We start from the raw sequence: 18,265 nt of genomic DNA on the forward strand, positions 1-18,265 counted from the left end.
TCCTTATCTGTCACTAATTTTCCTCTTAGACAAGTCATTTGTTAAGGTAAATTTAGTGAGTGTCACAGTTCGTTAACCTTGCCACTACACAGTGTCTGCTGGAAAGTATTTGTGAACATTTTAAGTTCTGTTTAATAACCTCAGTATTAGACAAATATATGTACTAAATGTTTAGATGCCCAGGCTTGGTGGTACATATCCTGTGAAGGCAATATAATCTACAGCATGGTGAAAATTTATTCACAGTTAATGTTACTTAAGCTGTTACATAAATACATAGTTGAACTCAGGGAAATTCTCTATTGTTTTGTCATTGGTTCTGCTGCTATTCTGATTTTTTTTTTCCTTGTGAATTTGTTTTTATTAGGATATAAAGCATGGGTTGGGAAATGTCATTTGGGTTATGCCCACCAGGTAAATGTCCATTCTGATCTTCCTGGGATAGCTTCTGGAGCTCTTTCTTTTTTTGGAGCTGCTACTGTTGCTGTTAGCAGCCCCTTCAGGTCCCCTGCTGAGTGGCTCTTCCTTGGAAGAGAATTGCCTTTTTTTGTTGGGGATGTTCCTGTTTCCTACCTCTTCAGTGTCACTAACTGGTTCCTCTTTGGGGAAAGATTTCTTCCTCTCGGGAAGTCTTACACTGCCAGCTGTCTCTTCAGGATTGATACTAACCAGCTCCTCCTTGGAAAGAGATTTCTTTTTCTTGGGTTTGGAGACAGAGACAGATGGGTCTTCCATTCCATTCTCCTGTGGAGTCTCCTGGGCCTTTTGCTTTTTCTTCTTTTTGGGTCTTTCCCTTGTCTCCTCACACTCCTCCAGGGTACTATTGCTGTTTTCCAAAGATGTGAGGGTGAGGGCGGCCAGCCATTTCTTCTCCTTCTTTAACCATTTCTTTTCCTGCCTCTCCAGCTTCCTAGCCATTTCAGCAGCCGCTTCCTCTGCCTGAACCGTTGCCTCCTTTGTGACATCCAGATTCTTTTGTGGAATCTCTCCTGTCTTGTAGAAGGACAGATGCTCCTCACCTTGCTCTCAAAGCTTCTCCCCAAATACATTTGTGGGCACCTCAGAGAACCAATTACTTCGTGAGGCAGTACTGCATTTGTTTGCCAGGTGTCCGGAGATGCGGCCTTTGTTCTTGGCAGCTGCTTAGGTTAATGAGGGTGGAGTGGAAAATGAATCCATATTTTGGGGTTTTACTCCTTGTCTTCAGGGCTCTGGAAATCTGGTCCCTTTGCTGGGCCCTGGAAATCACTCAGACACCAGTGCTATTATGCTTTTTATAGTAGAAAGAGGAATTGCACTTGGAGGTCAATATTAGTACTGGTTTATTGTATGCCCAACATATACCAGGCACTGGGTTAAATGCCTTATGTAAATTCTCTAACTTGTTTCTTGACCCTATGAATAGGTACTATTATTATTTTCATTTTCCAGGTGAAGGCACATGTTAAAGATGTTAAATGTAACTTCCCCAGAAGTCACACAGGTAGTAAGTAAAAGAACTGGAATGCTAAAATCATAATTGTGCTCTAGACTGTGATGTGAGTAAACTGCCTCCTGAGTTCAGTGTTTTTAGAACTGTTACAATAAACCTCTTTGACACATTCTGAATTGATCTATTTCAGTTAAATTCTGGGCTTCTAATTGAACTATGTTCAAGTTCTTTGAAACCTAGATGTTGGCTGAAATTACTGGTTCTAGTTTATAGATTAAAGGGCTTTGTGTGGGATGTGTGTGTGATTCAACTCAGAGTTCTTGGGCTAAATTGGAGCCACTGGCTTGGTCCGTCTCAGTTGTTGTACCCATTCCAAATAGACATCTCATGAGGTGTGGGTGTTTAGCTACTTAATGTGAAGCTAGACAAAAGGAAAAGAGGTTTAGGAGAAGTGAAGAACAAAGAGTCTTTGTTTTTCTAGTGGTTTGAACTATGATGATGAGTGAGGCTGTGTTGGAAGGGCATAGACTGTAAGATCCAAAGGATGAGGTGAAGATGGAGAGCTACGTGACCCTGGGCTGAGGCCTAGACGGAATGGCTACACTGGGGAAACAGTAGTAAAGGCTGCCATTGCTACATTTATTTTAGCATTTTATACTAAACTTGGGCTAACAGAATGCATTGCAGCATAAATACCAGTTTGTTCTTTTTTTTTTTTCCAGAAAGAACTTTAATGAATAATCATATTTCCTTTCTCAAATGCACAGTAGTTCTCTGTCAGTGTGAATGAAAAGCCCTTTGGATTTTTTTCGTGACCTCATTTGACGACCATTTTTGCATGAATTTAGCATAACTACATTTATGGGGTTCTCTGGTGCCCTTATTTACTTGGAGCAGTGTGCTTCTGGCCTGCTTACCTAGATTTACAATGCTCTAGGATTTTTATTCTGGATATTAATAGTATTGAAATTCTGTTCCTGGCATCAGTGGGCCCTGTGTGAAAGAATATGGTTTTCATAGGATAGCATGCTAGTTAGAGGCGGAGGTGAGGTCAGAACTATCTTATTAATTGTTCTGAGATATTTTTTCCTTTTTCACTTTATTGACATTTTCACTGATGGTGCAGAATCATGGGTGGGTCACACTGCTGGAGCCTTAGCATGAATCAAGATAGTGGTACCAAACTGTACTCTTAATTATTGTGTTCTTCACCAACATGCATTCTCAACAAAAAACAAAGGTACCAGTTTCACTTAATATCTTTCTTTGTTTGTCTTACTTAATATCTTTCATGAAATAGTAAAACTTACTCATTTTGTTAAATATTGACCCTTCATTGACATTTTTTTAATGTTCTTTGTGATGGAATGGGAGGCATGCATAAAGCACTTATGTTATATAGTTGTCTAATTGTGGCTTTTTTTTTTAAAGATGTATTTATACATTTATTTATTTTAGAGCGAGAGAGCATGCACGCGCACGCGCGAGTTGGGGGGCAGAGGGAGAGGGAGAGAGAATCTGAAGCAGACTCCACACCGAGGACGGAGTCTGAACATGGGGCTTGATCTCTCCACCCTGAGATCACAACCTGAGCCAAAACAAAGAGTCGAACGCCCAGCTGACTGCATCACCCAGGCATCCCTCCAGTAGTGGTTTAAACCACTTGTGTGAGTGAGTTACAGGCAAAACTAACCACTTTTTTAAAATTAAAATTTATTTTTTAGAGTGTGAATGGGGAAAGGGCAAAGGGAGAGGGATAGAGAGAATCTTAAGTAGGTTTCACACAAGCCTGGTGTCCAACACTGGGTTCCATCTCATGAGCCTGTGAGATCATGATCTGAGCTGAAATCAAGAGTCAGATGCTTAACTGAGCCACCCAGCACCCCTAAACACTTTTTTGGTTTTTTTATTTCAATTCCGGTATAGTTAACGTACAGTGTTATATTTCACTAACTGCTTTTTTCTGTAACACCATTTTAACTTGAAAGAATGATAAACTATATTTAGCCTTGGATATTTAGCAGGCATATTTTCAGAAATAAATGAGTGTGCCTGTCACTTCAAGGAAAACTGTTGCCAATAATAAAATTATAGGTTTCAAGTGAAAATTAGAATATTGGAAACTTGTATCTGCCACCATGAGTTTGACAGCTTCCCAAATAGACTTTTCTGAGGAAATCAGTGGTGATACTAACAGATTTTTTTTATTTTAACAAAGTTCTTTTTTTTTAAATATATTTTTTTAGATTTTATTTATTTATTCAACAGAGAGTGAGATTTTATTTTTAATACTATTCAATGAAATATGTCAACATTTGGAAAATCTACATAATGTACCAATATTTCCTTGATGATCAAAGCAGATGTTCCAAAATTATGCATAGGTGAAAGATCCATTTAAAATGCAATATAGAACAATTAATTTTAATGTAACGGTGTATGAAAAGTTAATATGGTTTCAGATTTCATATTGTGTCTAATCTTTAAGAACTACCACTTGTCAAGTTTTGGTGTAATAGCAAAAAAGAAAATGCACAGTTATCAGGACAGGCTATTAATGTACTACTCCCTTTTCCAAACCACACATTTGTGTGAGATTAGATTTTATTCATAGACTTCAAAATAACATATTTCAACAGACTGAATGCAGAAGCACATGTTAAGATTTCAGCTGGTCGTCTAGTAAACTAGATATTAAAGACATTAAAGAGATTTGCAGAAATTTAAGACAATGCCACTGTTTCCCCTAAATTAAAATAAAAGATGTTACTTATATTGACATGTAATTGTTTTATTATTGGTACCTCAAAATAACATTCAAAATTTTTCTTAGTTTTAATTTCTTTTCTTTTCTTTTTTTTTAAAAGATTTTATTCATTTATTTAATTGACAGAGAGAGACAGTGAGAGAGGGAACACAAGCAGGGTGAGGGGCAGAGGGAGAAGCAGGCTCCCTGCAGAGCAGGGAGCCCGATGCAGGGCTCGATCCCAGGACCCTGAGATCATGACCTGAGCTGAAGGCAGACGCCCAACCGACTGAGCCACCCAGGCGCCCCAATTTCTTTTCTTTTTTAAAGATTTTATTTATTTATTTCACATAGAGAGAGAGCATAAGCGGGGGAGCGGCAGGCAGAGGGAGAGGGAGAAGCAGGCTTTCTGCTAAGCAGAGAGCCGGATGCGGGGCTTGATCCCAGGACCCAGGGATCATGAACTGAACCGAAGGCAGACGCTTAACCGACTGAGCCACCCAGGCTCCCCCTTCGTTTTAATTTGTATTTTGTAAATATACATGGATATAAGCCATTTAAGCCAAAGCTCTTTAGGTTCCATAATAATTTTTAAGTCTAAAGGTGTTGAGACCATAAAGTTTAGAAACACTGAAGTAGATCATCTCAACAATTAAAACTCATTTCTTAGTCCTTGTTATTTTAATGAAGTTACTCTTTTAGAGGAGAAAAAACTTTTCTATTGTAATCTATTAATTTAGGTGATATAGTTAAATTCTTTGTTAGGGATTATATCCAACACCTCATATGTATTATTTAAATTTCATCAGTACCCTGTGAAGTATAAGTACTATTATTCCCATTTACAGATAATAAAATTGAGTCTCAATAAGTTTAAGTAACTTGCCAGAATCATACAGCTAGTCAGGATTTGAATCTCGCATCTTAATATCAGAGCTCATATATATATATTTTTTTCCTGAGCGAGAATATGCACTCTCGACGAGGTGGGAGAAGGGGCAGAGGGAGAGGGAAAGAGAGAATCTCAAGTAGGCTCTGTGCCCATTTTGGAGCCTGAGTCAGGTCTTGATCTCTGGACCCAGAGATCATGATGAGTGAGCTACCCAGGCACCCCCCAGAGTTCATATTTTTTTTTATTTATTTTTTAGAGAGAAGGAGAGTGCACGTGTGGGAAGGGGTTAGTGGGAGAGGGAGAAGGAGAGAAACAGACCCCCCCCCTGAGGTGGGGCTTGATCTCAGGACCCTGAGATCATGACCTGAGCTGAAATCAAGAATCAGCCCTTAACCAACTGAGCCACCCAGGTGCCCCCCAGAGTTCAGATTCTTTTTTATTTTTTATTTTTTATTTTTTAAGATTTTATTTATTTGACAGAGAGAGACACAGCGAGAGAGGGAACACAAGCAGGGGGAGTGGGAGAGGGAGAAACAGGGTTCCTGTGGAGCAGGGAGCCTGATGTGGGGCTCAGTCCCAGGAACCTGGGATCATGACCTGAGCCAAAGGCAGATGCTTAACTTAAGACTGAGCCACCCAGGCGCCCCCAGAGTTCAGATTTTGAATCACATAAAACATTTGTGTTTACTGCCTGCTTTTCTCTTAGATTTAATTTCAGTTAATATTAACATTTCTATCTAAGATACTTACTTATATAATATCCTCATACATTGTTTTGTGTCTTTCCTCTTTTTTCATAAAGTTTTTCTTCTGTACTTTTTAAAGTATAACATGGAAGTCAAAGACATAGGGGATAGAAACAATATCAGTTGAATGCCTGCCAAATTCTAGGAAGTGTACATCCAACTTAATCTTCATAATAATTTTGTGAGATAGCTGTTACTATTTATGAAAAAGTAGGGGAATGGAGATTCAAAGTCAGGTTTTACTCTTCCTAAAAGTGTTTACTTTGCATTCTGTCTGCTTCCTCCCATGCAACATGAGTGGGTAGGGGAAAATGGGGGCATTCAGCTCTTATTTTTCTGCCCAGTTTTTTCTTTTTCTTTTCCTATTCCCTTTTCTCTGTATACCTACTAGAGTCTTGTAAACATGGGTCATCTGGGTTTTTGGTGTCCTCTCTTCACAGACTGTTCTGTGCTGCCTGCAGCTGGGTAGGTTGGCTGGAAGAGATACAGGGTATCTAGGATTTAGATTTGATCTTTGAAGCAGTATCTGTACTCTTGGGAGACGCTTCGGCTGGCTGGAATGCCATGTCCTTCTTTCCAGTCCTCACCCGAGGAGGTGATCCCTTTGGTCATTCAGTCCAAGACTTATTTTCGAGAATAATCCCTACCCTAAAAGACTTTTTCAAGACAAAAAGAGAATCAAACAGCTTTGGATTCTAATAACTGGAACAATTTTGCTTGGTGACTTCTTCAGGGATTTTATAAAAAAGTTTTTTGTCTACTTGGAGAAAGGATATTTACATAAGGAAAATGAGAAAGTGATTAGTGTTCTCTTGTATGGGATACCATTTACTGAACACCTAGTATGTACTAAGTTCTTTATAAAGATTATATATTGTATTTAATCCTTCCAACAGTTCTTTGAGGTATTTCCTGTTTCCTTTTCCAAATAATAGGATAACAAGCTAAATGAAAGGAAGTAACATGCGATTTCTTACACCAAGGTAGGGAAACCAGGAATTTAATCCAGGTAGCAGTTGGGAGTTGAAGAGATTCAGATTAGTGGAGGGAAGAGGGAGGGTATTCCAGGCATTGGGAGTTGTAAGATCAGTCAGGAAAGAGCCTGGCTGTTATTTAGGAGAGGTTTCAATTTAGGGAGTGGGAGATAAAAATTAAGTAGGAAAGCTTCCAGGGAATCAAATCGCAGGATTTGTGTTTGGAAGTAAAAAACAGACGGAGAGTCATTTATTGTTCATTGATGACCAGTGTTCAGGAAGATTGAGCTGATGGTAACTGTTACGAATTGAAGAGGAAGAGATTCTAGTTAGGAAAATGTAGGCAGCTGCTGCAAGTAGAGAATGAAGATCTGAATTGAGGTGGTGGCCATGGCCTTGGGAAAGGGAAGGTGAAGATAGCTTCTAGAAAAATTACAAAAATGGTATAGAGAGGAAATTGAATGAATTTATAGGCTGGAATTGTATACTGGCAATTAGCTTACACAGTTAATAATTGGACTGTTGCTGTGTTGAAGTAGAGGTAGTATAGGTTGATCCATTTTAGCCAGTAGAATTTTTTTAAATACAAAAAATGTTTAATGCAGTAGAGTTTGATATATAACAAATTGGCTTTTGGGTAGAATAATTATATGCATCTTTGCAGAGGAGAGTATAATAGTGTGGTCCTGTAACATTTGGAAATTGAGTAATAGGAAAGAGTGGTTGGATGTTTTGTACACAGAGGTATACTGGTAGTGGTGGGATGGTTAATTCTGAAACTGCGTAGTCAGAATTACTGACAAAAGTCTCTCTTAGGGGCGCCTGGGTGGCTCAGTCATTAAGTGTCTGCCTTCGGCTCAGGTCATGATCCCAGGGACCTGGGATCGAGCCCCACATCAGGCTCCCTGCTTGGCGGGCAGCCTGCTGCTCCTCTCCCACTCCCCCTGCTTGTGTTCCTGCTCTCGCTGTGTCTGTCTCTGTCAAATAAATAAATAAAATCTTAAAAAAAAAAAGTCTCTCTTAAAGGAGTCATATCATACACCACTGTACTGTGTCTCAGTAAGTCCAGCACATTAATTTTTTCTTCGCAGTTGTATTTCTCCCCTCATGATCCAGTAGTTGTTTATCTCTCTTTTTCTCAGCTTTATTCTTCATCATTTTGTCTTCTTTATCACTTGTTCTCTCTTCTGCCTCATTTATCCTTGCATTTAGAGCCTCCATTTTTTTTTTGCATCTCATTAATAACCTTTTTGATTTCGACTTGGGTACATTTTAGTTCTTTTATTTCTCTAGAAAGGGATCCTCTAGTGTCTTCTGTGGTTTTTTCAAGCCCAGCTAGTATCTTTATAATCCTTTTTCTGAACTCTAGTTCTGACATCTTACTTACGTCCATACTGATTCAGTCCCTGGCAGGCAGAACTGCCTCATGTTCTCTTTTCTGAGGTGAGTTTTTGTATCTTGTCATTGCAGAAAATGGTTGCTTTCCTATTTGTAAGTTGGAGCTATTCTTTTCTTGGATCTCCGGTTGAGTTCTCTGCAGGTGTTCAGAATGATTTGATAGCTATCTAGCTGAATTCCTGGGACCAGACAAAATTAAGGTCTCCTCCTCCTCTGCCGTTGTGGACTCCATCCTGCATAGTGTTACTATCTTGAGCTCACTTCTTCCTCCTTCCAATTAAGTTGAGCAGTAACTATTATGATGAAATGATATATTTGGGGCAAAGCATATTCCAGATATCAGCACAGACACCTTGTACATATTTATACAAGTAATGAGTATAATGTTTCTGTTAGTTTTATGTTCACCAAGCCTGTGATAAGCATCTTTTAACTTAGTACTTTTAAAATTGTATGTTTATAAAATAGTGTTTACAGATGATAAAAAAATTCAATAGGACAAAACTGTATATAGCAAAAATTAAATCTTTCACCCTTAGTCCCTAGTTGTGTTTCTCAGTGGCAGCTACTATTATCAGTTCCTTATGTGTTCTTTCAGAGGTATTCTGTACATACGCAGTCATATAATATAGCTTCACAAACATTTAAATTTCCCAAACCATCAAATTTATTAAATAGTTCTAGGTACCAAGCAATAGATGAAATTGTTCCCAGTCCTTAAAAAATATAACAGGAATAAATTTTTTTTAATTTAATTTTTTAATTTTATAAGTACGCTCCATGCACAGCATGCACTCCCAACACAGGGCTTGAATTCATGACCCTGAGATCAAGACCTGAGCTGAGATCAAGAGTCTGATGCTTAACTGAATGAGCCACCCAGGTGTCCCTAGGAATAAATGTTAATGGAGACCCAGGTTATAGATTTTTGAAAAAATATTTTATTTATTCATTTGAGACAGAGAGATAGAGCATGAGCAGTGGGGAGAGGCAGAGGGAGAGGGAGAAGCAGACTCCTTGCTGAGCCAGGAGCCGATACGGGGCTCGATCCCAGAACCTGGAGATCATGACCTGAGCTAAAGGCAGACACTTAACTATCTGAGCCACCCAGGCGCCCCTGGGTTATAGATTTTTAATTCTGGTTTTATGGTTTCCAAGCCATGTAACCTATGACAAGCTAAATTAATCTTTATATAAATACTTTTTGAGGCTTAATAAGTATTTACAATTGTACACAACTTTATTTTTTTTTAATAGCTAAAGAAACCATATATAGTATTATTAGTTAAATAGTTACAGGCAGTAAATCTTGAGTATCTGGATTGCTGTTTTTGTAAGATTTTTGTTTACATTAAATAAGCAGACCTAGGAGCGCCTGGGTGTTGCAGTCTGTTAAGCATCCAACTCCTGGTTTCAGCTCATGTCATGATCTCAGGGTTGTGAGATCGAGCCCTGTGTCAAGCCCTGAGTCAGTCTCTGCACTCAGCGGGGAGTCTGCTTGAGATTTTCTCTCTTTCCCTCTCCCTCTGCTCCTTCCCCCTCCTCCCTCTCTAAAATAAATAAATCTTTTTTTTTTTTTAACATTTTATTTATTAGTTTGAAAGAGAGTGAGTGAGAGAGAGCATGAGCAGGGGGAGAGGGAGAAGCAGACTCCCCTGCTAAGCAGGGATCCAGATGTGTGGCTTGATCCCAGGATCCTGGGATCATGACCTGAGCTGAAGTCAGTTGCTTAACTGACTGAGCCACTCAGGCACCCCTAAAATAAATAAATCTTAAAAAAAAATTAGCAGACCTAGAAAGTATCCACAGTCCTTAATGTATATAATCATCAAGTTTAGAGGGAGACCAGCTCTACTTTAGCCTAACTTGGGATTGTATTGGTCTGGAACCTTGATGTAAGGAGACGGGTATACTGAGATGGGGAGCAGTGAGCAGAATGGGAGCAGCTTTCATGAATTAAATATTCATTATGTGTTGGCATTGTTTGGTTTGAAGCATTATGCGAGTTTAGAATTTCTATATAGCTACCCATGCTTGAATGTTAAGTACCACAATAAGAACCACCTAGAAGTTACTCTTTATTAAAATATTATTTGATCTTTATGCTAAGGCAGGCTGTTTGTGGATAAAGAAAAGTTAATCTGTTGAAGTCCAGGAGTCAGTGTTTAGATATTTTTCTTGGATTTATGTTAATACTAATTATTGCATGCATTTCAGATGAGAAAGAAGCTCAAACACCTTTAATTTGGGAACGTCATCATTAGAAAGAAAAGAGCAAGTTATTGATATGTTTTTTATTGCATTGCAAATCGTTCTCTTTCTTGGTCTTTTCTTTTTGTTTCCCAAATATTTGTTACCTTTCTGATCTTACTGTTGAAATTTATTTTAAAATCACTTTATAAGACTGCCATCTTTGAAAAATGACATTTGATTGTTTTAAAAAATTTCAGGGGAAGACTCTTAAATTTAAACCTGTGACACTCAATATATAGTGATTACATTGGCCTGGAATTTATGGAAGAAAAGCATCTTACCTATACCCATTCTACATAAGAACATAAAATCTGCTGGAAAACATTCTGTTTGATAATCTTTAATTACTTATTATTATTAATGTTTAAACTTTTTTTTTAAAGTAGACTTCATGCCTAGTATGTAGCTCAATGTGGGGCTTGAACTCACAACCCTGAGATCACAACCTGGGCTGAGATCAAGAGTCGGAGGCTTAACCTACTGAGCCACCCAGGTGACCCTATTTTTATTATTTTTTAAGGTTTTTTGTTTGTTTTTTGGTAATCTCTACACCCAATGTGGGCCTCAGACTCACTACCCTGAGGTCAGGATTTGCACACTGTATCAGCTGAGCCAGCCAGGCACCCCTCTATTTGATAATTTTTATTATAAGCTGCTTCACTTTCAGAATTTTTTTAAGGGATTTATTTATTTTACAGAGATAGAGGGTACGAGCAGGGGGAGGGACAAGGGAAGAGGCAGAGAGAGAGAGAATCTCAAGCAGACTGCCTGCTGAGCATTTCTGGAGCCCCATGTGCCATGTGGTACAAGATCTCATGACTCTGAGATCATGACCTGAGCCAAAACCCAAGAGTCTGATGATCAACCTACTGAGCCACCCAGGCGGCCTGCCTTTGATCTTTATCAGATCTTTTTTTTTTTTTTTTTTTTTTTTTTTGAGAAAAATTAGATTGACTCAGATGTTAAATGGGTGGGGGGCTTTGGAGATAAGGTTTGTTCCTAAGAGGGTATTGATTTTCTGTATAAGTCTCCTTGATAGCTGGCCTGGTGGGAACAAGTATTTTCAGTAATCTGACTTCTGCACGTGATAATTGAGTGGATTAATTTGGCTAATGACACTGGTTGTTCACATATAAATTAGGAAAGCAGTTTCCTGTACCTAACACTCTCCCATATAAACTATGAGCTGAGAACTCATGGGGCGCCCGGGTGGCTCAGTCAGTTAAGCGTCTGCCTTCGGCTCAGGTCATGATCTCCGGGTCCTGGGATTGAGCCCTGTGTCAGGCTCTCTGCTCAGTGAGAAGCCTGCTTGTCCCTTTCTCTCTGCCCCTCCTCCCTGCATGTGCTGTCTCTCTCTCGCTCTCTTACTCAAATAAATAAAATCTTTTAAAAAAAATCTGATAAGTTGCTCACCTTGGGAAGAACAGTTAGGTGAGAATCAACAAGTTTCTTAGGAGAAAGAAAAATCTTTGAAATGGCAAATAAATGTCTGTTTAAAAGTTCACTATCCAAAGTTGCAAAAGTCAGTTAGCATCTTTCAGAATTTCTTCAGATGTGGAACAGATTGCATTCTTTCTAGCTTCTCTTTTCATCTCACAGTATCTGTCAGAAACTCCCAAAGACCTTCTTTTCCTTACCACATCTTTCACCCTAGCTTTTCTAAGCTCTGCAAAATGAAGTAGGAGAGTTCTTGGGTGGTTAGCAAGTTGCTAGGAAACAGTTTTCTTAAATATCTTGCCTTTTGAATGGTCCGGAGAAAGGAACATCACAATCTTTATGGAAGAGCTATTTATAATAATTAATTATTGCCTACTCTGTGTGCTGTTCAAATTACAAACCTTACTTTGTTAAATCTTTCCAGCATTCCCACGAAGTATAGTTGAGGAAACTGAGGAGATCAGATCATTTCTCCCAAGATAACCTGGCTAGTAAATGAGGAAGCTGGGATTCAAATTCTGTTCTTTCACATTTCCAAATACTTGCCCTTCCTAATGTGTCACTCGTTTGTCAGTATCTAGGGATGTACATTACAGTCTAAAAGTAACCCAAATAGTTAATTTTGTCCTAAAATATATCTTGTGTTCCATTCAGTGACAGATTAAGGAGTTTATTGCCTGTAATGTTAAATTTTCATTACCTGATTTATGGGGCGCCTGGCTGGCTCAGTCTGAAGAACATGAGACTCTCGATCTCAGGGTTGTGAGTTTGAGCCCTACTATGGATGTAGAGAGTACTTTAAAAAAAGAAAAGAACATGCAGAATTTAAAAAAATATAATAAATTTTTATTACCTGATTTAATAGGAGCCTGAACACTCTTGCCTTGAATATTATATTTCTGTAAGATTGATCTGAAATGCTAGTCTTAGGTAAGGTACTTGTATTTGTGTTTTATTCTTTCTATATTTGTATTGTATGCTTTTTCTAGTTAAAAGAGAATGTCAGGTGTTTTAGCATAGACTGGATATAGACAGTAAGGAAGAAGCAAAGTACATACTAGATGTGGTAATGAATAATATTTTGAAAAAGTTATTTTATGGGGCACCTGGGTGGCTCAGTTGATTAAGGGTCCGCCTTTGGCTCAAGTTATAATCCCAGGTAGGGTCCTGGGATTGAGCCCCGCACTGGGCTCCCTGCTCAGTGAGGAGTCTCCTTTTCCCTCTGCGCCTTCCCTCACTCACTCTTTCTGGCTCTCTCTCTCTCAAATATATCTTAAAAAAAAAAAGTTATTCTAAAATCTGTGCTAAATTATAGCATTTGGATTTTGAAATAATAGCTCTTTGAAGAGAATTGAGTGATTTGAATATGACTTTTGAATATGATAATTGAGTGAATCTGAATTTGTTTATTATTTGAGAGAGAGAGTGTACGAGTGGGGGAGGGAGGGGCAGAGGTATAAGCAGACTCCCCACTGAACTTGGAGCCTGACACTGGGCTGGATCCCAGGACCCTGAGATCATGAACTGAGCTGAAGTCAGATGCTAAACCAACTGAGCCCCTCCTTTCCTTCTTAATGCGGTAGCAAATCCTATTGATTTTACTCTTTAAACTTGGCTTTTTCTATTTATTTCCACTACAATCTTCCAAGCCATAATCATCTCTTACCTAGACAACTGGTATAGTCTCCTAACTAGTCTTATTTCCTCTCCTACCCTCCTCCAGTTAATGGATCTTATTTCTTCTCTTTCACCCTTTTATTACTGTAAGTGTATCCTTGTAGTTATCATTCACTCATCCTTCTCTAGATGAAATGAATCATATTCACTATTCTCTTGGGGATTCTTTATAACTTTTCCACAGTCTTCTTAAAACAGAATTTTAAAAAGTTGAGCAATAGTTAGGGAACACGGAGGATTTAACATTCCTTTTTGGTTGCCTCCTTGCTGTTTAAATAGCGACCATTAGATGTACAGGATGGGGTAGTTGGCAGTATTTGGAGTATGGAAGGGGACAGGGAGTGAGAATAGAAGGCAGTTCAGGTGGCCATGTGGACTGGGCTACTGGACTGCTATGTTTTAGTCTGTTATTATAGTACACTAACACTACTGGGTAACTTAGATGAAAAAATTAAGTATAGGATTAGATGTCAAAACAACATGAATCCGAATCTGCATGATGAAATGAAACAGGTGCAAATGTAAAGTGTTCTGTGTACATTGAAGTGATTGGTTATTATGCACAGAATGCTTCACACATGACTTTGTGGCAACTTTATATGGAAAGAAAACACTGGAAAATAGTTTATCATAGACAAAAGTAGAAAGCAGTTATGAAGTAAAGAAAACTTACGTAATCTGTGGGTCATTAATAATTGGAAAGGTCTCTGGTCCACTTTACTCTCACAGGATTATGCTATGTCTGCCTCTTGATGAGTGGTCAAAGGATGTGAGTATATTTCACTTGTCAAAGAGTAAAAGAAGATTTATTAACAGTTCTCAGGTATTTGAAGGCTTTTCCTGTGGAGTAGTGTACACTGGGTATGTGGAATCCCTGCATTTGATGTTAGGTTGAATAGAGCAGTGAAGCACTTCCAACTCTAATGTGGTATGGCTTTTACTGTTGATGAATTCACAATGATTCTTTACCTTGTCAAGGTGTTTCTGGTGGTCAACTTTTAATCTGTGTTACCATTTTTCTAGTATCCATAAATACTTTGACTAATTTCTAGGTACTGTAATTAAATCTCCCCTTTGGTACATCGACAAGTAGTATTGACCCATTGGTTTAGTATAAGTGTGCTTTGGCTTGGGTTTGTTGCATATGGATAGAAATGGATCTTTTCCAGTTATTACTGAAGAGAGAAGTTTGTTAGGAGTCATCTTAAAAAGCTGGCTGGACAGGTTTCCATACTGCTAGGCCATTAGGCAGGGTTTCAGGAGATCCTTATACTAATAAGATCCTATATTGCTTTCTGTCATTGAAAGAAATGCAGTTTGCTGAGGAATCCAGCTACCCATTTTCCTGTTGGTTACCTGTTTCACTATTATGTTGCATAACAGTTTTCCTTGTTTGCTTTGTGGATTCTTAGGATGAGACTTACTTTTAACCTCATTGGACTAGATCACATTGAAACATTTTGAGTATATTACTCCTTTCTGCAGTATTGTAGGTTTGGGGATAGAGTGGTAGACAAAACAGATAAGGTGCTTGCCCCACTGTGGAGTTCTTATATTATTTAAAAATTTTATTTTATTTATTTTATTTTTATTTTTATTTATTCAAGGATCTTATTTATTTGACAGAGAGAGAGTACGTACAAGCAGGGGGAGTGGCAGGCAGAGGGAGAGGGAGAAGTAGGCTCCCTGCTGAGCAGGGAGTCTGATGTGGGGCTTGATTGGGTCTCAGGACCCTGAGACCATGACCTGATCTGAAGGCAGATGCTCAACTGACTGAGCCACCCAGGTGCCCCTTAAAAATTTTATTTTAAAATTACATGCAGTGATACCCACTTTTTGGGTAACAGCTTTATTGAGATATAATTTGCATACCACAAAATTCATTCATTTAAAATTTACAGTTCAGGAGGAGAATGCCGGGCGCGCACAGGAGCTTCCATATCCATTTTTGAATTCAGTGCGGTTACATTTTGCTGTGAAGTGATTTGCTCTTTCTACCCTTATGAAAGAGGAGCAGAGAGAGAAGACATTAATAAAGCTATACAGATACTAAAAAAACAAAAACAAAAAAAATAAAATGTACAATTCAGTGGTTTTTAGTATATATACAGACTTGTGCAACCATCACCACAGTTTTAGAACTTCCAGATTACCTCAGAAAGAAACACATATCCTGTAGCTGTCATTCCTTCTTCCCCCATTTTCATCAATCCCCCCAGCCCTAAGCAGCCACTCATTGTTTCTGTTTATACTTTTTGTCTATAGATCTGTCTAATTTGGGTAGTTCATTTAAGAGGAATTGTACAATATGTAGTCTTTTGTGACTGGCTTCTTTCACTTAACATTATGTTTTCAAGGTTCATGCATGTTGTAGCATGTGTCAGGTCTTCCATTTCCTTTGTTTGCCAGATAAAATTCCATTGTATGGGTATACCTCATTTGGTTTATCCGTTCTTCACTTGATGGATATTTAGGTGGTTTCTACTTTTGGGCTATTGTGAATAATGCTGATATGAACATTCATAACAAGTTTTGCGTGGATATATGTTTTTATTTCTTTTGGATATATAACCAGGAGTGAAATTGCTGAGTCACATGGTGACTCTATTGCTTAACCTTTGGGGAAACTCAGCTTTCATTTATTGTAGGTATTCTGACAAATGTGGCATTTTGTAACCCCACTACACTGAAGCTACAGAAAAGTTTCATCACCCAATTATAATCCTTCAGTGCTTTGTCTTTGCAGATAACCTTTCCCCACGCCCTAGCTCCTGGCAGTCAGTGAGCTTTATTCCATCCTTGTAGTTTTGCCTTTCCCAGAATGTTGTATAAATGGACTCAGAGCCTTTTTTGATTCTAGTTTCTTTCACTTAATTAGCATTTGATAATCATTCATGTTCTATCAATAATTCATTCCTTTTCAGTGGCTGGTGGTATTCCATTATATGGGTGTACTATATATATATTTTTAAAGATTTTATTTATTTATTTATTTGAGAGAGAGAGAGAGAGAAACAGCATGAGAGGGGAGAGGGTCAGAGGGAGAAGCAGGCTACCCCCTGAGCCGGGAGCCCGATGTGGGACTCGATCCCAGGACTCCGGGATCATGACCTGAGCCGAAGGCAGTCGCTTAACCAACTGAGCCACCCAGGCGCCCCTGGGTGTACTATATTTTATCTATTTACCAGTTGAAGATAATTGGGCTGTTTGCCCTTTTTCGCCATTATGAATAAAGATGCTGTAATATAAACCTTTCTGTTTAGGCCTTTGGGTGAGTATAAATTTTCATTTATCTTAGATAAATATGTACAAGTGGGATTTCCAGGTCATATATATAAATTTATGTTTAACTGCGTAAGAATTGCCGAACTGTTTTCCCAAGTGGCTGTACCATTTTGTACTGTGCCAACAACAAAGTGTGAGATTTCCAGTTGTTCCTCATCCTCAGCACTTGGTATTGTCATATTGTAGACCTATCTAATAGGTGTAGTGATAGCTCACTGTTGTTTTAGTTTATACTCCCTAATGACTAATGATGGTCAGCATCTTTTCATGTGTCTGTCATCTGCACATCTATTTTGGTGAGGTGGCATTTGTTCAAAACTTTTGCCCATTAAAAAAAAGGTAGTCTTACTGTTCCGTTTGAGAGTTTTTTGTATATTCTAAATACAAGTCCTTTATCAGATATGAGATTTTGCAGGTATTTTCTCCGTTCTATATCTTCTCATAACAGTACCTTTCATAGAGTAGAAATTTTTAATTTTGAGAAAATCCAGTTCATCAATTTTTTCTTCTTTTAAAGAGCATGCTTTTAATATCACATCTAAGAACTCTTGGCTTAGTCCACAGTTGCAAATATTTCTTCCTATAGGTTTTTCAGAAAGTTTTAGTATTTAAAATTTTGCATTATATCTGTGGTACATTTTGAATTTTTGTTTAAGGGGTGAGGTATATGACAAAGAGATTCATTGTTTTGCATATGGTTTTTTAACCATATGGTTCCAGCACCATTTGTTGAAAAGTATATTGTTTCTTCATTTAATTGCCTTTGCACCTTTGTGAAAAATAAACTCACTAGGTTTTAGTGGCTCTGTTTGTAAGTTTTCTAGTCTGTTTCATTGATCTGTCTGTCTATCCTTTTGCTGACACCATACTGACTTGAGGTTCATGTATTAGTTTTAAGGTTTGGATGTTTCTTCTATGCTCTCTTCCTTTTGTTTATTTAAAGCCAGAAACGTCATTTTTCCTATCATTACAAACAAATCTATAATTTTCTTTTATGTAGGAACAACATAGAGAGGTATCCCAAATTCATGAGTCATTTCTTCCTTTCTATCTGGATTTGTGAGCCGCAGTTTGACCCACAGAGATAGAGGATTTATCATGTGGGGATAATGTGGGAGATTGTGTACATTCTTTCCTAGGAATATAGACTGAAAATGATCGCATTGCATGCAGGTCTACACGATCACCATTGTCTGCATCATCCTAGTGTACTGCACCATGTCTATGAATAGAAAGATTCTTATTTTTCTGACCCCAGAAAGAAGGTAGAAAATCAGAAAGAGGTAGAATCATTGATAGAATCCCCATACATTTTGTACAGAATAGTAATGCCAGATCTTAAAGAATCAAGAAAATCTCCTTTAGCTCTTCCATAGTCAGTGGTTTTTTTATTTGCTTATTTTTAAAATTTATTTTAAAAATTGT

General features: G+C 38.1%; 1 protein-coding gene and 1 pseudogene across 3 annotated transcripts in view; one reads left to right on the top strand and one right to left on the bottom strand.

Annotated features, from left to right (window-relative positions):
* EIF4G3 (eukaryotic translation initiation factor 4 gamma 3) overlaps window positions 1-18,265 on the top strand; it is a 332,624-nt gene that overhangs the window by 66,047 nt on the left and 248,312 nt on the right. The window lies entirely within an intron of this gene.
* LOC118540083 (nucleolar protein 56 pseudogene) lies at window positions 326-16,779 on the bottom strand (annotated as a pseudogene).

Source organism: Halichoerus grypus, chromosome 5, assembly GCF_964656455.1.
Source record: "Halichoerus grypus chromosome 5, mHalGry1.hap1.1, whole genome shotgun sequence".
Classification (NCBI taxonomy): Eukaryota; Metazoa; Chordata; class Mammalia; order Carnivora; family Phocidae; genus Halichoerus; species Halichoerus grypus.